Source organism: Papio anubis, chromosome 9 (assembly GCF_008728515.1).
Source record: "Papio anubis isolate 15944 chromosome 9, Panubis1.0, whole genome shotgun sequence".
Classification (NCBI taxonomy): domain Eukaryota; kingdom Metazoa; phylum Chordata; class Mammalia; order Primates; family Cercopithecidae; genus Papio; species Papio anubis.
In genome coordinates, this window is record NC_044984.1 from 63,595,821 (window position 1) to 63,608,996 (window position 13,176).

At 36.4% G+C, this 13,176-nt stretch overlaps 1 protein-coding gene across 4 annotated transcripts in view; it reads left to right on the forward strand.

Annotated features, from left to right (window-relative positions):
- CPSF6 (cleavage and polyadenylation specific factor 6) overlaps positions 1-6,225 on the forward strand; it is a 35,065-nt gene extending 28,840 nt beyond the window's left edge. For 3 of the 4 annotated variants that reach the window (XM_009181190.3, XM_003906758.4, XM_009181191.3), the window contains one exon: positions 1,383-6,225. The gene's annotated coding sequence lies outside the window, so the exon portion shown is untranslated. The remainder of the gene's footprint in view (positions 1-1,382) is intronic. The other variant, XM_003906757.4, reaches the window with a different exon arrangement.
- Positions 6,226-13,176: the final 6,951 nt, after the last annotated feature.

Below are 13,176 nucleotides of genomic sequence, written 5' to 3' on the forward strand. Positions count from 1 at the left end.
GCACATAATAAAAATAAAACATTTGAAAGCTGCCATTTTAGATTTTTTTCCCACTAAATAATTTTGCTAAATAGCTTCATCAATATAAGATGAAGATGCAATAAAAGATAACAATAGCAATGGCTGAAGTTATCTGAAAAATATGGGTATATAGAAATTATTATATATAAAATAGAAAGTCCTGGATTGTACCATCTATTTTTTTTCTTTTGCAGTTTTAAAATTTTACGTTATTACTGCTAGGCAGTATGCATTCATCTGTGTACTGATGTTCTTAAGATACTTACAACCTAGTTGGGGAGGAAAGGACATAAAAGAAAAATTTATAACAGTGGCAGAAATAACTCTTAATTGTAGAGCAGAAAGTATTTTTCAGTTATTTTTATGGCAAAATATCACTAAACTGTGCCCTATGAACATGTTCAAATTGAAAAAAGTTTTTTTGAAAAACCTTCTGCCCTCTTGACTCTTAAATCACTTTATTATTGAAGTGGTTTCTTGTCATTTATACTTTAATTACCTAATGTTTCAATGGTTACTTATATCCAAGTTAATTGAATGTTTCTTGTGAACCTCTACCTGAAGTTTGCATATATATGTATTCTTGCAATTTTAATTTATCAACTTTATTCTATTTTTTTAATTTTATGTGAGTTTTAAATGAACTTTATCATTGTAGATTCCCATTTAGCTTGTTTTGGTTAGTTTATAATACTACATTAGGTATTTCTATATAGGTGGAATAGAGTAAAAGTAAAGTAAATGTTTTAAATTTGTATTATGTCTAAAGATTTGTACGTGGATGTCATTAATTTAAATGTCCATACTCTATTTATAAATCTTATTTATAAATTTTGTAACATGGAACACCATTTGATTTATAATACTTGCAGAAGTTCCTGTATGCTGTTAAATAAATTAATTTGTAAAATAATTTTGAATTTTATATTTAGTTCAGCATTTAATTGTTAAACGAGTTTATAGACTTGATAATGTGGGTGAATGAAAAATATTTACATTAAAATCATCCAAACATTTTCCATTTATTTTTGTAGCTTGCATATTTTAGAAAATGACTTATGAATGTTTCCATCATCACAGAAACAGTAGCTGCTATGTTTTCATTACTGCTTCAGTCATTAAATTTATAAGGCAATAATACCTAAGAAGAATGAAATCAGAATGTCTCAGTTTAATCATCAGGTAAATTGGAACATTTCACCGCCACAAAGGCAGCTACTGTTTCTGTTAATTCTTACTTTGTGTTAGAATACGTAACAGTGAAGTAGATGCACGACTTGTGTATGTATAGTTAAGCCAGCGTTTTTCTGTGTATTTTGGGGAATAGCAAAATCTACATCACAAATTTTGACACATTACAGCTGAAGGAAGAGGATCACCTTCCAAGACAAAACAGTCTTCATGGGGGAAAAATGACGCTTGTCCAGCAGTTTGCTTCTTGTGATTGAACTGAACCTGTAAGGATTCATGGATAAAATGAACAGGAATAGATCTGAATAAAGCAAATCTGCATAAATGGTAACCAGTAGCTCTACTTTTATTTTTTATGTTGCTTAACTGTTTTATTTGAAGGAAACCTGTGTGATTTAAAAAGTTATAGCTTTTGCAACTTTATTACTGGTTATATACATTTGGCCATTATAATGTGCAAGCAATTGGAAAAAAAGTCAAGTAAATGCTTGTTTTTGTAGTAGTTTGTTCTTGTTAAAAATGTTTATATGATAATGTCTGTAAACAGCATCACTTTGATTACAATAGATGTAGTGTTGTAATAAACTGTTTAATGGGGCTGATGTGTAAAGCTGTTCAAGTTATTTGATGTTTACACCTCAGGGAAAGTCTTGTGTTCAGCAATATCTAAAGATAATGTTACTATGACAACATTTTTACTGTCCTTTAAAGCATTGCAATAGCGTTTTTGGATATGCATCAATCTAATCTTGCGTTCAGCGAATTAAACATAGTAATTAAGTGTCTTTTGCCCTTGATTTTGGTATTAGCATAGGCGATTACATGGATATTTAATATTTCTATATTCTGCTTTTCTAGCTGTTTTTACCTAGTTAGCTTGTGACTTTGCTGAATGGTATGTAAACTTGTAAAAATTGAAATTTGACGGACATAGCAATCCAGTCAATGTGTAAAGGGGTCAAAAAAGCAGAGGTTTTAATACATAAGTAAAAACCCATACATATTTGATGTGTAATGCAGGTTAATTACAATACAGATGTACTGAAACACTTAATTGTGAACTGCTAACATTGAAGAAAATTTGACAATTCTGATTTGATGCTGCAATTACTTGCTGTTTTTATTGATCTTATGGTTTATTTCTTAAGCCATAGGCAGTGTAAATACAGCCCTGCAGCAGATAAATGTGAGTAAAGAGAGCCTTAGTTTTATTTTCCAATTGGTATAAATTTTTGAAGGATGTGATGTTCATTAACATTCGGTTGTATTCCCCAGTATTTGTAATGGGAAATTACAGATAAACCGTGTCTGCATAGTTTAAGGAATACTATGTGTATTCATGCAGTGTATTGATTCTTGCTATAGTTATGTAATCAAAGATTTTTCTCAAACCTGCCTTACATACAGGCCCACTTTAAAAGCACCTGGCTAGCATGTGTTCTTGATTGCAAAATTGGCAGAGGCAGGGTGTCAACTTGATTAGGTGTTTTTATGGGAATGTAATTTGAAATCACTACTTCAGAAATTTGAGTTAAAATTCTTGAGCACGTTAATATATTTTTAAGATCTGATTATCTTTGAGAGATCTTCTGTTGATACACATTGGTTGTTAAAGTATACCCAAATTCTAGGACAATGCTTAAAGTGTTAAAATACCCTAGATACTATGTTATGTGCAACTGTAGAAACCCTCCAGAAATTTCCACTGCTGTTCTTCACTTTCATCTTGTCTGCTATCAAACCACTTCTGACAAAATTAGCTGTTTTGAGTTACCCATATCACTGCCAGTTTTATTTTAAAATATTTTGTGTTTGAAGTTATCTGCATGGGATCATTGATATTTATCAAAACTGTTCCCTTTCAGAAATGATTTTTTAAGCATTTTGTTGAAAATGCAGTTGCTTTTTTAACATTATTTTACAGTTGTATCAAAACTTTCCTGTTTTCTGTATATTGTTAGTTTTTGTCATTTCTTGGCTTTTTAATATTTTGACTACAATACCGTAATGTGAAGAAGTATGGACATATAAATATTACAAGAGAAATTAGTTAATAGTAAGGTTAAAAGGTAAGTAAAATGTCCATGAAAATAAAATTTCTTTGAACAATTTGAAAATGTAATCACAAAAATCTAACTGCACTTGAAATGAAACTGGAAATTTTATACTAATTAAATCCTTTACCTTTTCATTTTTTATCAGTGGAACCTTTTAATTGCTCCTTCTATATTACTCTTCTCCCTGCTTGGCTGATCTCATTACGTGACTTTGTTGCAGACAGTGTGAGTGTACTAGATTTGTTTGCTGCTAATCTGTTATTTTAAGTGTTGTCAGAAGGAAATAACTTCTTGGTTTGACCAAGTAATTTTGCAAAGTCCTTCTCTACCTGATAACACATGAATGTATAGCAGTAAAGGTGAAAATTGCAAGCCTTGTTTCATTCTTCATACCCCCTTCAGTTGTTTATGGGTTGATGTTATTTGAAAACTCTTCCGTTTTTTTATGTGTAAAAACAATCCAAAGAGATAAATCCTTGCATAGACACCAAAAACAGTGTCTCAGAGACCTTTTCATTTTTTCCTTAGTTAATAACTGTAGTGGATATGAAAACAAACGAGTTGAATTTTAAAACATAGCATTTATTAGTGCTATACAGTCACATTCCTTTCAGCCAGTAGTAAACAGATGAGTGATACGGTATCTGAATGGTACTGCTTCTCAGACAGCACTTTGGATTGAAAGTGCTGCTTTTGGTTAAAGGAACTATGTTGTGGAAAGCATATTCCAGTGTAAATTTGCAGATGTGCATTTTATTTTGTCAATTTTCATAAGATTTGGAGTAAGTTGCAGTGGCTTTTGATCATAGTTTAGCCCGTTTAATGGTCCTTTTACCTAGAATGTTCTTAAGCAGTTAATGACAATTTGGAATATACAGATAACTTGTAGCTTAAGATACTATTTTCATTTAATTCTCCTGTGGAGAATATTGCTTTATTTTTTACTAGTTCAGGTCAGTTATTAAAATAAACGTGGAGGTTTTAATGAATGTTGTATAATATTTTATAGTGAAGGAAAATTGTTGAAAGGGTAAAGACTTTCTCTTTCCCTTATGTATTTAACTGTGCCAATCTAAATACATACTGTTTTATACAATGAGATGCATTACAAGACTTTTCTGTTGGAGTGCTCTCGACATTTTGGTTTTCATACCTGAATGATCATTGCATTTTCTGTATTTTCTACAATGGCTCCAATTTTGTGTTTTAAGCTTCAGCTTAAGAGGAAGTTTATGTTCTAATTCTTGACTGAGAATACAGTATTGAGATTCTCGCTGTTTTACTGATAACTGGTTTTTAAATTTTACTCATTAAGTTCATTTGCATCCCATAGCCCTCTGTAAATGTTGTATGTACGTAAATGCACGCTTATCCACTGTGTATAGTAGACATTTTTGTGCTAAAATATATTAAGTGGGATTTTTGTAGCAAAGCATTCTATTTTTCTGTTCTTACAGTGTGTATGTGTGTGTGTGTGTGCGTGCGCACGCGTTTTTTTTTAACCTTAACCTTCAGTTTAAACACTGGTGTATTTATTTTTTTTTAGCAACTTGACTCTTAGAAGCCTTAGACTGATTTTTTTCAATAAATATTCAACCAAAAATTATAAATTTATTAAGATGTGGCCTTACATATGGCATTCCTTGTGTTCGTAATGTGAGATTTTTGATTTAGAGAAATCAAGATTCAGGATTAAAGTTTCATTGTAAGTTGAAATAGAAAATGTATTGAAATGTCTAGGCTTCTGGGAGAAAGTTCTTACACTCTTCTTTCTTGGCATTAGAAAGAAGCAATAGGAATTTTTGTGAATATTCTAAATATTCAGGCAACACTGTTCAGATTGATTTAGGTTTGTCTTAACCAATGTTCTTTTTTTAGAATTTCAGGTTGTTGGCATTCACTGAGTATGCAGCTACTATGGTTTTTGTATGGGACGTATACTTGATTATATACATTTTAATGTCTTTAAAGACTTCCTGCTATATTAGTTAACATATTGTAATGGGAGTCTTAAATACTAGGTTGAATTTAATTGAAGTCACACACACCTTGAAGTGGTAACTGTGCATAGTAAATACTACCAAGAGTTTTATTCATGTGGGAGTATCCTAAAATTCTGCCATGGGTGTAAATGTTTTACAGTAATTTCATAATTGGACAGACCCTGCATTTAGCAAAAACATTTTATTTTGAAAGTGTGTTCTTTTTGTCGCACTGTTACTGCGTAACACTTCTCAACATTCTGTAATTTAAATTATTTTAAAATACTATGGTGAATTCATGTTTATTTTTTTACTTTGAAAATTGTACTCAGGTGGTATTTAATGGGAAAGGATCCTTTGGGTATAAATCATAATGTATTTTAAGGAATGCATCTATAATATTGATAACTTTAGCCTTAAAAAAAAGGTCTATTATTCCTTCCTCTGCATCCCATGGTACATTAGCAAAGTAGTTTACAGCCCTGTACAGCCTTACAAAGTTGTTTTACAATTTTTAATGGAAAGCCCTTAACAAAAAAAAAAATTGTATCATATTACCAATATCCGTGAATTACTGATTACAGTTTGTAAATAATTTGTTTAATATCAGAAGGCCAAAGAAAGTCTTAAAATTTTAGCTATTGACTCTATGGTGACTTCACAATAAGATTTCTGTGCAAAAAGGTAAGGTGATAATTGATCAAATAGACTTTCTTTCTTTTTTTTTTTTTTTTTTTTTTTTTTGCTGTCCATGAGAATTAGACTTCATATTAGCTTCTATTAAAAAGCTCATTCCATTTTATTAAAATGTTTGTAATTGCAATTTTGTGTTTAATGTTTACTTTGTCTTTCCTTTCTTTAGCATTTAGGTGACTGTTCGGCAGTTTGATATATGGCCATTGTCGGCCTTAAACTGCACTGGTAACAAGCATGGTGTTATCTTGTGTTGAAAATAAAATAAACTTTTGATAAGACTTTGCAGTTTGTCCTTTTTGTTTGATTTGTGATTTGGTAACCATTGTGTATGGTTTAAATAGTTAATATTTATTGGCAGTATGCAGTATAACAGAAATTGGACTGTTGTCTGTATTTTGTCTTTAAGCCAGCCTCCTAGATAGTGGTTGTTTTCTTGTGTATTGACATTTTGGTGCTCTTTAAAGCAACTGATAATTGGGCTAAAATTAGGATTAAGAGGCCTGACAGATTTCCAGGCTGTTATATTGTTTTTAAATCAAAGATTCAGAAAGCATTTGTCTAGTTTTAGAGGATCATTAACCTCACTAGAGTTTAATCAAGTAGAAATGTTTACAGCAAAAATATTTTACTAGTTAGCTTGGAAACATTATGGGGTACTTTTGAAACAGTAACAGACTTGTGATTTCAATAGATATTTCTGTTTCAGGTGTTAATATCAGGTCTCAGATTTCAACCTGCAAGCTTTTAGAGTATGTTAAAGGTAACTTATAAACAAGTGAATATGAAATGAGAAATAATATTACCATCACTGGGATCCCTTTCCATGCCTCCACTAAAATTATGGTTCAGGTTTTTGTTAGATTTCCTATTACTGTTTGTTACATCTTTCCATTGATCAATCCCCATTTGTGTTGAATTAGTTGAGACTCTCGTCTCTGCCCTGTGAGGGCATTTAACTTTAAGAGAAGATCATTAGGAATATTTTTTGGCCAGATGCCACAGTACGTAAGACTCAGTTCAAGACCTGATTTAGTGAAAGAGAGATGCTTTTTTTACAAAAGATTTGTGGACAGATTTTTCCCAGTCTTCCTAGTTTTGTTTCAGAGCCATTACCATGAAATAATAATTATTAGAAGTGATTTCCAATGCTGTTCTTGGTCGTTCATAGTTCATTAATAGTTCTTGGATTTTCGTATGGTATATCAGTTCTGATAAGCTATTGTCAGTTTCAGATAAATGATATATACTTTACCTGTCAAAAACCTATATTCATTTTATAGAAAAACTTTTTAAAAATTTACTGCTTTAATGTAATACTGAGATCTGTAGGGGAAAAAATGACTTTACTTGGTGAATGGGAGAGGGAAGTACCTTTTAAGCACAGACTTGCAAAAAGGGCTTTTGGCAAGAGGAGCATTCTAGTAGGAACTGAAAGAATGCCAGTTTGGCTGAAGCAGGGAGTGAGGAACATAGCCTTATGTGTGGAGCTCAAGCAGTTGGCAAGGCTAGGCTCTCCAGAGCTTGTAGGTCATATTAAAGATTGTCCTAAGAGTCATGTGGAATCACTGAATTGTGTGAAGTTGTCACAATCAGCATTTCAAAAAGCTTCTTGGCTGCAGATTAAATTGGTAAAAGAACAGATAAAAGAGAAACACCCCTTCCTGTCAGGAGAGAAGATAAGGGTAGATAAAAATAGAAGTTTGTGGGCTGTAGGTGCGTGGTAGAAATTTTAAGATGTCATATTTAGTGACTTATGTTTTCTTTGAAATGGAAATTGAGGGCATTGTGGTGTGGGCATGACTTAGTTTAGAAGTAACAGTGTTGATCTGTGAGATTGTCAGGATTTGCTATCTAAGATTCAGCGCCCATTTTTATGGTGGCAATCCACCTAGTAACACATTCGTCCCCTGGGAGAGGGTAGATGGATCAAGCTATGGGACGGAGACGGCAGTAATTGTCTTCCTCAGTTTTCAGTTTAACGGTTGTCAACCCAGCTGAAGAACACACTGATGCTGTCCTGTTGTTTTTAAGGGATTGCCATGAACACTATTTTTTGAGACAGTCTTGCTCTCTCACCCAAGCTGGAATGCAGTGGTGTGATCTTGGCTCACTGCAACCTCTGCCTCCCAGATTCAAGTGATTCTCAAGACTCAGCATCCCGAGCAGCTGAGATTATAGGTGTGAGCCATCACGCCTGGCCAATTTTTTTTTGTAGTTTTAGTAGAGATGGCTTTTCATCACGTTGGCCAAGCTGGTCTTGAATTCCTGGGCTCAAGTGATCCGTCTGCCTTCGCCTCCCAAAGTGCTGGGATTACAGGCATGAGCCACTGCCTGGTCACCCATCAGTGTTTTTTAAAAATAGTTTTTGTACCTATTGCTTCATTAGTTTCTTAATTATCCTGTAAGACAGTATTCTTTTTTTGTTTTTCTTTTTTTGAGACAAGATCTTGCTGTCACTCAGGCTGCAGCGCAGTGGTGTGATCATGGCTCACTGCAGCCTTCCCCACGCTCCAGCAGTCCTCCTACCTCTGCCTCCTGAGTGGCTGGGATCACAGGTGCATGCCACCATGCCTGGCTTTTTTTACAGTTTTGATAGGCATGGGGTTTTGCCCTGTTGCCCACACTGGTCTCAAACTTTTGGGCTCAAGCTATCGTCCTGCGTTGGCCTCCCAAATTTTTGAGATTACAGGCGTGAGTCACCACACCTGGCCAGTGTTCTACTCTTAAAAGGGAGGCAGTGGGCTCTGAAAGGTTATGACTAGCAGAATATAGTGAGTAGAGGTTAGAATGATTTTTCAGTTATTTACTGAACGTCATGATACTAAGCTGCCACCACCATAAGATTTTAAGCTTTACTGATACCCAAACTAACCATTTAGGAACACATGACTTTAAAATGTTCATTTGCACAAATGTTGAGTACCTACTCTACAAGATACAGTGTTAGATACTTTTGTGTAAGATAGGCCATAGCATTTTAGTGTGGTATCTTGTAGTCTCCTGTAAATACTTCTACAGGTTCTACCTACGCAATTACTATGGCTGTCATATTAGATATGAGGTAGGTGGGTATAACGTGTGGGAAATGTTGGCACTGATCTAGAAATTGGACCCCTCCCCAGTACAGTATAGGAACCAGCCATGTGTACCACTTTAGCTCTTTATTCCCCCTGAAATAGATTATTGTTTTTACATCATGACCTCTTCAACTTTCCTCAAGTGAGGGGAAAAAATTACCTTAACACAAAGTGCAAGAATCTTCCTAGGCATCTAACCTAAGAATACAGTCAAAAGTGATTTGCAGAATGTGAAAACTGGAGCTAATAAGTTATTAAAGGATTTTAGTGATGGCTGCCTTTTCACAATGGTGTACCTTAGATTATCTGTTGTAAACACTTTTCTGATGAAATCATTTTTATACAACTCAGAAATTGATCCAAGGATACTGGAAGCCCATTCTACTCCAAGTATGTAAACTTGAGCCTTTTATATTTCACATTGTAAACACATGCTATGTTTGTCTGTGTACAGTGAGAGACTGCCTACCTATAAACTTCTGTAGCAGTCCATTTTATGTTTTCCTTGACTTACTACATCTATGAATGAACACTAAAAGACGAATGGCCCAACTTCTCTTACCTCTATTATGCGTACCTGGGCAGTAAGTTATCTACAGTAATTTATCTTCTAATAGTTGTTTCTTCCGCTTACACACACACGGACAGAACGTGCCCTCTAATTAGATTTGGCCAAGACTAGTTATTTGATCGGTTAATAGAAAAGGTTAAAAGCAGGGAGTCAAATTTATATTCTTTTTAGTTTCCTAACCTTTTAATTTTGAGGGCACTTCCAGGGGACTTGTCTCTACACTTGGTTCTGTTATCCAGTCTCATGACTGTAGGATTTATATGCTGTCAGTTTCCAAATTTATATTTCCAATTCAGATGGGCTAATATTTCAGCCCCTCCTCTCCCGTACCACCTACCTGCTCAACCCACAGTCTTACCCAACAGCGAATATAAATACTATCATTTCGTTTGTGTAGACCCAAAACAGATCACTCTTGACTCCTCACACTCTACATCTACAGGGAAATACTTTGTCTCTACCACCAGAAGATACCTGGGACCTCTTACTAATGCTGGGGTTGCTCTCTGTCTTTGCCACTGCACAGTCTGTTGTCAGTATAGCTTTCAATCTATATTGTTTCTTAAAAATCCTGCAGTGGCTCCCCATTCATTTAAGAGACAAGATCTCTGTCACCCAGGTTGGATTGTAATGGTGTGACCGTAGCTCACAGCAACCTTGAACTCTTGGGTTCAAACAATCCTCACACCTCAACTTCCCAAGCACTAGGATTACAGGTTTGAGCCACCTCACCCAGCCTGCTCTTCATTTCTATCATAGTAAAGCTGCAGTCCTGACAAAAGTTCATGATTTGCTCTCCCCCCCCCCCCTTTTTTTTTTTGAGATAGAGTCTCTCACCTTGGTTGGAGTGTAGTAGCATAATCTCAGGCTCACTGCAACCTCCATCTCCTTATCACAAGCAATTCTCCCACCCCAGCCTCCTGAGTAGCTGGAGGTGCGCACCACCACGCCTGGCTAATTTTTGTCTTGTTTTGTAGAGATGGGCTTTTTGCCATCTTGCCAAGGCTGGACTCAAAACTCCTGAACTCAGGCTCCTCCTGCTTCAGCCCCCCAAAGTGCTGGGATTACTGGCGTGAGCTGCCGCACCAATTTGGCTCCTCTTACCTCTGACCAGATCTGCCAGTACCTTTCCCCATGCTCACTCCATTCTAGCCACTCTGGCCTTTGTTTTTCAAACAGGCGAGGTATCATCTTGTGTCTGAGCCTTTGTGTGGGCCATTTTCCCTGACTGGAATGCTGGAGATAGCTCCCTGAGAAGAATCTCAGTGAGGTTTGTTTTTACCATTCTATTGAATGGAAACTGCTACCTCCCTTAACTCTGTTTTATTCTTTACTCTTCACAAGCATTTACAACCTAACTATATATTTTGCTTGTTCATTCAAGTATAAAGTCCCATGAAAGCAAGGATCTTATTGTAATATCTGTTAAATCCCAAATGTCTGCATCAGTGTGGGGCAAGCAAATGTTAATATTTGAATGAGTGATCTTGAATTATAGTTCTGCCTCACTGTCTTGTTAGCAACTATTGTAAGAGCTGTGTCAGCATGTTTAAAATTGTAAAGCATATGGAAGTTGGCATTCTAACCATTTTTAAGCATACAATTCAGTGACATTAAATACATTCACAGTGTTTTGCAACCATCACCACTATCCATTTCCAGAACTTTTCCATCATCCCAAACAAACTCTACCCATTAAACAGTAACTCCCCATTCCCACCCTATTCCCAGCCCCCGATCATCTCTATTGTACATCTGTCTCTGAATTTGCCTGTTCTGGGTACATCGTATAAATAGAATCATACAATATTTGTGTTTCGGGTCTAGTTTATTTCACTTAGTATGTTTTTGGTTTTTTGAGACGGACTGTCGCTCTGTTGCCCAGACTGGAGTGCAGTGGTGCAATCTCAGTTCACTGCAAGCTCCGCTTCCCGGGTTCACGCCATTCTCCTGCCACAGCCTCCAGAGTAGCTGGGACTACAGGTGCCTGCCGCCACGCCCAGCTAATTTTTTATATTTGTAGTAGAGACGGGGTTTCACCGTGTTAGCCAGGATGATCTCGATTTCCTGACCTCGTGATCCGCCCACCTCGGCCTCCCAAAGTGCTGGAATTACAGGCGTGAGCCACCGCGCCCGGCTATTTCACTTATGTTTTTAAGATTCATTCATGTTGTAGCATGTGTCAATATGTGGCTGAATATCATCCCGTTTTATGTACATATATGCCACATGTTTATCCATCTGTCAGTGGACAGCCTGTTTCTACCTTTTGAACATTGTGAATAATGCTACTATGAACATAGGTGTACAACTATCTTTTAAGTCCCTGTTTTCAGTTCTGGGTATATAGGAGTGAAATTGCTGGGTAATGGTAATTCTATGTTTAACTTTTTGGGGAATCGTGAAACTTTCCCACAGCCACTATGCCATTTTACATTCTCACCAGCAGTGCATGAGGATTGTAGATTCTGTACATCCTTAACAATACTTGTGCTTTTCTTTTTATCTGATAGTAGTCATCCTAATGGGGACAAGTGGTTATTTCATTGTCAATGGCAGTTTTTAAAGCAGCTCATTTTTATTGAGACTTCACAAAGTACTTGCCAGGCACAGTGGCTCATGTCTGTAATCCCAGCACTTTGGGAGGCCAAGGCAGGTGGATCGCTTGAGCTCAGGAGTTCTACCCTGGGTAACATGGTGAAACCCCATCTCTACAGAAATACAAAAAATAGCTGGGTGTGGTGGCACAGGCTTGTGGTCCCAGCTACTCAGGAGACTGATGTGTCAGGATCGATCGCCTGAGCCTGGTAGGTCGAGGCTGCAGCAAGTGAAGATTGTCCCACTGCACCCCAGGTTGGGCGACAGTGAGACCCTGTCTCAAAAAGAAAAGCCAGGCCGGGCGCGGTGGCTCAATCCTGTAATCCTAGCACTTTGGGAGGCCAAGACGGGCGGATCACGAGGTCAGGAGATCGAGACCATCCTGGCTAGCATGGTGAATCCCCGTCTCCACTAAAAAATACAAAAAACTCCAGCTACTCGGGAGGATGAGGCAGGAGAATGGCGTAAACCCAGGAGGCGGAGCTTGCAGTGAGCTGAGATCCGGCCACTGCACTCCAGCCTCAGAGCCAGACTCTGTCTCAAAAAAAAAAAAAAAAGAAAAGAAAAGCCAGAGTAAACTTAGTTTTCATCGAACCAATTCTCTTTTGCACTCAGTGTTTCATTGGTTTACATAATATTGTGATGAAATCACGACAAAATTACATTGACATTGTTTAGAAATAAACACAGCTGGCTCTAAACATTACTAGTAGCATGAGTTCTTGGATATGATGTATTTTGTGTGACTAAGTCAGTTTTATAGAGAGAATGTAGTTAGGTTATGTGGGGCCAACTGAGGGCTTTTAGAGTATTGACATTTTCTTAAATGCTCTTAAGTTTGCTCCTGAAAGTATGGTCTGCAGGGTAGCAACATTGGCATCACCTGGTCTGGGAACTGGTTACAAGTGCAGAATGTACCATGTGAAATCAAAACCTACATTTGAGCAAGATCCCCAGTGATTTGTATGCACATCAAAGATTGA